The sequence below is a fragment of the Artemia sp. Qi Xiang Cuo genome, chromosome 1 (genome assembly GCF_049724085.1).
Source record: "Artemia sp. Qi Xiang Cuo chromosome 1, ASM4972408v1, whole genome shotgun sequence".
NCBI lineage: Eukaryota > Metazoa > Arthropoda > Branchiopoda > Anostraca > Artemiidae > Artemia > Artemia sp. Qi Xiang Cuo.
The window spans coordinates 22,521,738-22,531,396 of record NC_142794.1 but is presented as its reverse complement, the minus strand read 5'-3'; the positions used below and the strand labels follow the sequence as shown (position 1 = coordinate 22,531,396).

Here is a 9,659-nt window from a genome sequence, read left to right as displayed (position 1 = left end):
AGAGGGAGAGGATGAACCTCAGTCAAACAGCGTAAAATTTTCATTTTAGGCCGGTATTTTCAAACTTCTCCAACTAGCAATAAACAAACCACAAAAATAGGTGTATATCAAACAGTTCGTGGTAACGAACTGTAAGCAAGGAGTGGCCCGGCTCAATAGTATCCGAAACTCTAAAAAACGGAATAATATATATATATATATATATATATATATATATATATATATATATATATATATATATATATATATATATATATATATATATATATATATATATATATATATATATATATATATATATATATATATATTATATCAAAAGAATCGGATTTTTAAGCTGATTTCAAATATGCAAATTTTATGAAATTTAGTCTTACCCATCAAAGGTTACGAGCCTGAGAATATTTGAAAATTACACCATCAGATTCAGCGTATTAGAAAACCCTACTTTAGAGGTTTCAGGCTCCTATCTGCAAAAATGTGGAATTCTGTATTTTTTACCAGGAGAAAGATCACGGATTCGCGTTTATTTTATTGTATTTTTTTATTTGCCCAGGGGGGACCGTATTGACCCAATGGTCCTAGAAAATTGGGAGATCGTTCATTCGAATGGAAATTAAAAGGGTACTCTTCTGAAATCCAGGACACACGAGAAGTGAAGTTTGGTTAATGCTAATGAAATAAAACAAAATAGGATGAAATTATAATAGTTTATGAACTAATTTGGGCTATATATTTGCATATTAGGGGGAGTTGGGTAAAACATAGCATATATTAAACACATACGTAGTTGTGCATTATATGGTATACACCGCAATAGACTGTACAAGGAAACCAGACAGGAAGCCCGTCAAACGGGTATTTGCAATAGAGAAATGGAATGCAAAGCGTGGTTTTCATTGGGTTTACAATATTTAAGCTGTTGTTTTTTGGGGTTTTGAGGGGGGGGATATACATAAGTTAGGTTAGGTTAAGTATTTAATATATGCTATGCTTTATCCCCCCCCCCCCTAATGTGCAAATATATAGCCCAAATTTGTTTCTAAACTATTATATATTCATCCTATTCTATTTCACTCGTATTAACCAAACTTGACTTCTTTCTTGTTTACCATATAATGCACAAGTACCAAAACGTAACCTAACCTAACCTTTTAACCCAACCTAGGTAACTTTTAGTCCCTCTAAACCCCAAAAAACTAAAGTTTAAATATAGTTCCCGGAGTGAGAAACCCTTTGTTTATACCTCAGAAGGTCAGGGTAGGCTAAGCCTGTTTTTCATTAAGCGTCTCGGTCTTTCTGGATTCAGTCTTTGTCACATATGTCCTGTATTTCAGAATGAAACCATTAATAGTTCTAGTGTCCTTTTTAAGTGACCGAAAAATGGAGCATAACTAGGCCCCCTCCCACGCCCCATTTTTCTCAAAATAGTCCGATCAAAATTTTGAGACAGCCATTTTGTTCAGCATAGTTGAAAGACCGAATAACTATGATTTTGATGATATCGTGACCCCCCCACCCTACAGCTCCTGGGGAGAGGTATTTAAGTTACAAAATGTTCCCAATGTTTATGTATAGTATTTGTTATTAGGAAGTATGCATACATTTTCCGTTTGGGGGGTGGGTGGATTTTCAGCTGGTGGGATTTTCCATGGGGATAATTTTCAACGGGGAGAGTAGTTTCCAGGGAGTGATTTTTCAAGGGAAATTTTACACTGGGGGACTTCTCAGAATTCCTGACAGAAATTTTTCGTATGTCTTGCTTTTTCTTTGTCGACTCAATTTAACGCGTAGAGATGCTAATGGTAATTGTACGGGATTAATTTTCACCAGGATTGAATTGTCTAGAGAATAAATCCGCGAGGAGCAGGGATTTTTCGTGGAGCTGTAACCAGATTTCTTTGTATTATTTAAAAAGCGATAAGAAATTAAATAAGAAAAACAAGTTTTTTCAACTGAAAGTTAGGAATAATATTAAAACTTAAAACGAACAGAAATTATTACGTATATGACGGGGTGGCTCTTCCTTAACACGTTGCTCTTTACGCTAAGGTTTGAAACTTGTTTGAAAAATGTATGCATACATCCCAACAACAAATTATATACGTAAACAATAAGCAAATTTTATAACTTATAAACCTTTCCCCAGGGGCTGTGGGGGGTCATTTTATTTAGAAAGGCATAGTTATTCGTATTTTGAACTAAGCTAAGCAAAATTGATATCTCAAAATTTTGATCAGACGATTTTGAGAAAAATGAGGCGTGGGAGCGGGCCTAGTTTCCCTCCAATCTTTTTCGTTACGTAAAAGGGCACGTGAAAGGGTTACGTAAAAGGGCACGATCACCCTGGGAAAAAATATAAAAAAAACTATAAACACGCATCCGTGATCTTTCTTCTGGCCAAAAATACAAAATTCCACATTTTGCAGATAGGAGCTAGAAACCTCTACAGTAGGGTTTTCCGATGTGCTGAATCTGATGGTGATGTTTCTCCTTTTTTTGAAAATCAGGCAAATTTTATCATGTTCGTAGCCTTTGATGGGTAATACTAAACTTAGTGAAGCTTATGTATGTGGAATCAGCATAATGATCCAATTCTTTTGTTATATCTATTGGTATCAAAATTCTGTTTTTAGAGTTTGGGTTACTATTGAGCCGGGTCATTCCTTGCCTACAGTTCGTTACCACGAACGGTTTGACTAAGACCTGGAGATGCTCTTGTGGCACATATTCGGACAGAGGCTGACTGCTCACAAAGAATTTCCTTCTTTGTCGAGTATAAACGACTGTTTCTCTGAAATTGGCCTCTTGGCCTTAAACTCGAAATTAGGACTTTTCCTGTAACGAGTAACGCATGGATTGGTTTGCGTTTGTCTCTCATTAGATTTGATAAGGCACTGATTAAAACCAAAAATATCACACTTTTCAATGAGAATAACTGGAAAAAGGTATATTTAAAAATTCAGAAGAAGGACAAAATATCTCAGGGGTAAATGACCCCTTTCCCCTCTCCAAACTGACAGAACTGGCATATATGTTGGGAATAAGTTTTGGGCAGGGTAAAAAAGCTCAAAAACGCTAAAAAAAAATACGCAAATCACAAATAGATTTACGACATTATAGGAAGAGTCGTAAAAAAAAATTCTGGGGAGGGGGAAGGGGAAAGGTTAACGCCTTAAGAAAATCCACGCTGTGTAAGGTGATACCTCGTTCACACTTTTTGACCAAATCAAACAATTCGATGTAACGAACTGTAAGTAAGGAGCGACCCGGCTCAATGGTAACCAAAACTATAAAAAATGGAATTTTGAAACCAATAGATACATAAAAAGAATCAGATTTTAATTTTGATTTTAAATATATAAGTTTCATAAAGTTTAGTTCTACCCATCAAAATTTACACGCCTGAGAAAATTTGCCTGATTTTCGAAAAAAAGAGGAAAACACCCAGGGCCGTATCCAGGATTTTTGTTTGGGGGGAGGGGTACCCGATTTTTTCCGTGGACTTTGTCTAACATCCTCGAGCAACATTACGTTAGCTCGAGACCGTTAGTCCACCCCTTGCGAACGAGGACGCGTCCACTAGGCATGCTTTCGCATCTTTAAGGGGCATTTTTTTTTTTTTTTTAGTAACGGAAAAACAAGATAAGTATTTACATAAAGTTAAATACTACAAGCTATTTTTTTTGGAGACCGCAAAAACAGTTAACGCAAAAAGAAGCCAAATAGTAGAAGTAGTCTATATATTTTTTTGTTTTGTTTTTTAGCTAAAAGTAAGGGCGAATATCTATAAAACGAAATCCAGGCAACGATTTTTCTTCCGTGCAAAAATGTCGATGACCTTGTCAGGGCAGAAGTCAACGTCCCTATTGACTGCAAGGAGGGCTAAGCCACTCAATCGTTCTTCTCCTGTTGAATTTCTCAGCCAGGTTTTGAGCCTTCTCAGCGCTGAAAAACTTCTTTCCGGTGTAGCAGTGCTAATAGGTAACGTTGCAAGAACAGCCAGAGGAAGAAAAACAAATTGGAAAAAAAGGTGGCGTCGCATGCCTGAAGCGAAGACACAGCACAAGTAGGCCTCTCTGATACCGGAACATTCTCCCACTTGGTGCGCCATAGCTCAATTTCTTGCTTCAGACAGTCTGGCTTGGGAAGAATATCGCCATACAATTCAACCAATGACTCCAGGTTTAATGCCTTCAGATTGACAGAAACAATTTTGGCAGGAGAAAGGGCACTGAGATTTGACAGCAGTTTCTGATGAAGCACAAATCGTGGTTTCAGCTCGGAAGTGAAGTGGTCCAGGAAAGGAATAAAGAACGAGGCTCTATAGTGGTTGAGAAGGTCTGGATCGTCTGCATGCATACTCCGGCCACCTATCGTCCTTGGACGAGTCATCTCCAGTCCTAAGTCGCTGGCAAAACGCTGAACTTCGTCGAAAATAGACGTGAAAGTAGTAGCAGCATTTCCTCGCATTTTCTTTTTTTTGAAAGGACAGTTTCCACGTGCCTGCATGCAGCTGCCAAATCACAGTCAACTGACTGAAGAGTCTTGCATAGTGGAAGCGTAAGGCAGAAAAGCTCTTTGACCACATGGAGCGACACAAATGCAATAGGATTTAGTGTGGGAGCATATTTTTTTTTCTGGTAAGGTTTTGTCTTTACAGGTATTTTTAGATTAATTTTTGAATCGGTCAATTTTTTTGGGGGGGGGGGGAGTTTAGCCGGGTAACCCCCCTGGATACAGCCTTGGAAACACCACCTTAAAGTTATAGAACCCTAATGAAAACCACACCAACAAATTCACCGTATCAGAGAACCCTTGTGTAGAGGTTCCGATCTCCTATCTGTAAAAATGCGGAATTTTGTATTTTTTGCCAGAAGAAAGATCACGGATGCGTGTTTATTCTATTTATTTTTTCCCCAGAGGTGATCGTATCGACGCAGTGGTCCTAGAATATCGTGGAAGGGCTCATTCAAACGGAAATTAAAAGTTCTAGTGCCCTTTTTAAATGACAAAAAAAAGGAGGGCAACTAGGTCCCCTCCCACGCTCATGTTTTTCCCAAAGTCACCCGATCAATATTTTGAGATAACCATTTTGTTCAGCATGGTCGAAAATATAATTACTATATCTTTTAGGATGAGTTAATCCCCCGAAGTCCCCGGGGGGAGGGCTGAAAATTATGAATCTACCCAATGTTTACATATAGGCTAGTATTGGTTATTGGGAAGTATACTGTCGGTTTCAAGGGGGATTTTTTATGGTAGTGGGGGGGGGGTCAGGGGGAATCTTTCCATAGAGAAAGTTTTCATGGGGGAAGGGAGATTGCTATGAAGGGGCGCCGGATTTTAAAACATTATTAAAAAAAAAAAGATCAGAAATTAAATTTAAAAAAACAAGTTTTTCAGCTGAAAGTAAGGAGCAACATCAAAACTTAAAACGAACAGAAATTATTAAGCTACGTATATGATTGGGTTTGCCCCCTAGTCAATACTTCACTCTTTAAGCCAAAGATTTTTTAGTACTTTCATAGGAGCTATTTATTCTAAATAACGGCCTTTGTGATTAAGGGGTCATTTTTAAAGAATTGGAACAAAACTTGAACTTTAGAGTAAAGAGCGAGGTATTGACTAGGGGGAGAACCCCCTAATATATGTATTAAAAATATACAAATATAGAAGTTCGTTACGTAATTTAATTCTTTAGTTACGTATATTTATACTAATAAAAACGTTCGTAAATAAAATTAAACAGCTTTTGAGAAAGCCATTTAACCAAATAAAAGTAAAGCTAATATGCAAATTTTGTTTTATATATTCATGTACGGTGAGCCAAAATCAAAACCTGTATTAATTCAAAAACGTTCAAAAATTATATAAAAAGACACGTTTTTTTTAACTTAAAAGAAAGGAGCGACATTAAAAGTTAAAACGAACAGAAATTATTCTGTATATGAAAGGGGCTGTCCCTTCCTTAGCGCCTCACTCTTTACGCTAAAGTTTGACTCTTTCTCACAACTCTATTTTTCAAAACAATTAAAAACTTTAGCGTAAAGAGCGAGGCGTTGAGGAGGGGAAGGCCCCTTTCATATACGGAATAATTTCTGTTCGTTTTATGTTTTAATGTCACTCCTTACTTTCAGTTAAAAACAAACATTTTTTTTTTATTTAATTATGCCAAGTGACGTCAAAATCAACGGCCATTTAACGCATCTCTTTGTGGGATCGAGGTAATTCCTCCCAGTGCAGATGAACTTTAATTGGTGACATGATTTGACGTTTTTAAAGCTCAATTCCAAACAAATATCGCTTATTAATAACGGAAGAAGTTTCCAATATGTGTTTAAGGTCTCAAAATTTATTTCATTTAAACGCCAACGTGATGAGCTCCGATTGCCCTAGCTTTTAATTTCAGATTTTTTGGTGTTTTGACCACCAAATTAAAAATAATCTTTCACTTCCAAGCTTTCTCTAAGAAGCTGCAGTTTTTGTTAGAAGGTGCTCTTGACATCGATTGATTAAACTATATCTCTTCCTAAATTCCGCAAACATTTGTTTCTCGACCAGTAGAATTTATTATTTTAACGAAAACATATTTTCCACAAGATAGTAATGCTACTGTAACTGTTGCTCAAAACCTGATAAAAACAATTATAAACACAATATTCCTGACTACCCTGACTGAAGACAACATCTAAAGCCATGTTTTGATTTGGCTTCTTACGGATCAGCGTCAAATGAATCAGCCACCTGAAAACATTCTTTTCCTACACTGTGTTGAAGAAACAGTTTTTTCTCAGTTTCATTGTTTGACTTGCTTTCCAGCTTGTCTGCAAAGCACATAAAACCTAGTGTGTGTAAACCTGTCAGGTGTAAATTTTATAAACCGTTCCTTGTAAAACTTGGATTAAGATCAAAGCCGTATCCAGAGGGGTTAGGGAGTTTGACCCCCCCCCCTCTGGAAATTTTTGTCCGACTCTTAAAAACGTAACATAAATGACTAAAAAACAAATTTTTCATGCGGTTTTTAAAGTTTTTTGTGCCCCGTCCCCCCTCAAAAAAAAAATCCTGGATAAGTTCTTCTTTAAAATGTTTGATTATTATTATTCTCAGACTGGTGTTAGATGTCCAATGATTAGTTGTCTAATTATTAGGGGAAAGTGTTGTACCTCTGACCGGCATGCATCTTTGACCACCTTGTTTTTTGCTGCCATCTTACACATTTTTGGCAGTTAAACTTGCCGTTGCGTGCATCAGCCCCTAGAAAGCTCTGCTATACATGTTATGAAGATCAACAAGTGCTTGCAGATTTTTCAAGAAATTTTTATCCATTTCCATCTCTAAAAGTAAGTATTTTCATGTACAGATTTTTTATTATACACTTTTTTTATTAATATCGATTTATTTTTCACTGTTTTGCATTGCAGTTATATCTTTGGAGTAAATAAATCGTGTAATATTTCAATCTAAATTCATAGACTATAACTGAATGAATACATTTAATAAATAATGGCGGTATGTTGTATCTTTGACCACAATAAACATTGTACCTTTGACTGGTCAATGGTACAACATATTATTATACGATAGTAAAAAAGCAGTAGTAAGTAAATAAAAACGGTTGGTTATTTAGCATCATTTACATGATTTATATTCACTGAGACTTAGATTGAGAAATTTGAAGGTTTTATTCGCCCTTCTTTGGATTTTTCTTATCCTAGGCTATTGATCCATCAGCAAGTCAGCTTGCAATTTTCTTTCTTTCTTTTTTTAAGGTGAATTTTTCACCAGCAAGGTTTATATTGCTTATAAATCTATGAAAATGGTATAACCTACATTATCTCCATTTTATCTCCATTTTCACCATGAAAATGGTGATAAATTTATAATGGTTTGGTGAAGCACGAATGATGGTTCATCAACTTGCAGTAATTTTCAATTGTATCTTACAACTCACTATAGTTGCTGCTTTCTGTCTTCAAAATAATTTTGGACGGGCTTTATTTAGGTTTAGAATGCATCCTCCTTCCTCCTTTTTTTGTTTGAGTAGCCTTGATAACCTTGCAACAAATCGGAAAGGATATTTAGCTTAGACGCTAAGAAATCTCTCAGAAAAAAACCTGAAGGGGCAGATCAAAATTTTTTGAATCGAAACAGTGTACGTATTTTAAACCAATTTATTACTTGTATTCCCTGATATTTCTTTACATGATTATTTAGCCTATTCATTTCAGGGAAAATGCCGAGGAGTAAAACAGGGAAAACACGACCTGCCCTCAACAAGGAAGGCATGAAGAGAGCTGTCCAACAAATTTTTTGGGAAAAAATGAGAATTGGTGAAGCTGTCAGACATTTCAACTTGGAAAAACCCACACTGAAATTTCATTTGAAAAGGTTTCAAACCGCTGGTGAGACCAAATTTGCTTATAGACGAAACCTTAATGTAAATCAGGTTTTCAGTCATGAAGATGAAAGGTTGCTTTTGAGTGTTGTCAACGAAGCAGCCATTATGCAGTATGGTCTTTCTTTGAAAATTGTCTGGCAGTTAGCTTACCAGTATGCGGCCACCAATAATAAAATTTATCCCCAATCATGGAATAACAATAAAATGGCTGGTAAACAATGGTTAAGGGATTTCAGGGAGAAATTCTTGAAAGAACTCTTATTAAGAAAACCAAAGCCAACTGATCGCGCCGGGTCAACACAGTTTTCAACAAAAAAAACTGTGAAGCGTGTCTTTGATAATTAAATGAATATTTTGAACCGTTATGATTTTCAGCCGTCTGATATTTGGAATGTTGATGAGACCGGCTTGTCAACGGTTCACACACCACCCAAGATATTGTCCCCTAAGGGGTTAAAACAAATTGGAAGCATTGCGGCACTAATATTACGGTGATAGCCGGCATAAATTCTGCTGGCATAAGCATTCCACCTAAGTTAATATTTCCCAGGTTCAATTTTAAAGATTTTATGCTGATAGGTGTACCACCAGGCACTATTGGAGCAGCAAATCAGTCAGGTGGTCCAATGAAAAATTATTCCTAGAGTTTCTGAAACACTTTATTAAGCACGTCAAGCCAACAGTTGCCACACCAGTGAATCTTCTGATGGACAACCACGAGGGTCATGGGACCATACCAGCGATCCCTTTGGCAAAATCTTCTGGGATAAATTTATTAACACTTCATCCCCACACCAGTCACACAATGCAACCACTAGACAGGTCTGTTTTTGGACCATTCAAAACCTATTATAATGTGGCAGCAAATGATTGGATGTTGACACCTGGTGATTCTGGCAAGTCTATCACTGTATATGATGTTGCTTCTTTAGTTGAATTTGTATATCCCAAGGCCTTCTGCCCGACTAACATTGTAAATGGCCTTTAGGTAGCAGGATTAGGGCCACTAAATGAAAATATTTTCACAGAAGATGAATTTTCATTTTCAACGGAAAAGAAAAAGAGTGAGCCGAAAGAAGAAAGCAACGAAATAGTTATTTGAGGTTGATTCAACATCTGATTCTGACCCAGATACTCAATTGATGATGAATGATAATGAAGATTATAACACACATTTTGTTGGTTTGGCCAATTAGGAAGATCAGGGTAATTTTGAAAGTAACAAAATTTCTAAAGGCGATTTTGTTGTTGTGAAGTT

At 36.5% G+C, this 9,659-nt stretch overlaps 1 protein-coding gene across 1 annotated transcript in view; it reads left to right on the top strand.

Annotated features, from left to right (window-relative positions):
* The first annotated feature begins 8,337 nt into the window (after positions 1-8,337).
* The window catches only part of LOC148956118 (circadian locomoter output cycles protein kaput-like), a 519,799-nt gene continuing 518,477 nt past the window's right edge, over positions 8,338-9,659 (top strand). The window contains exon 1 of the mRNA XM_089094058.1: positions 8,338-8,405. The gene's annotated coding sequence lies outside the window, so the exon portion shown is untranslated. The remainder of the gene's footprint in view (positions 8,406-9,659) is intronic.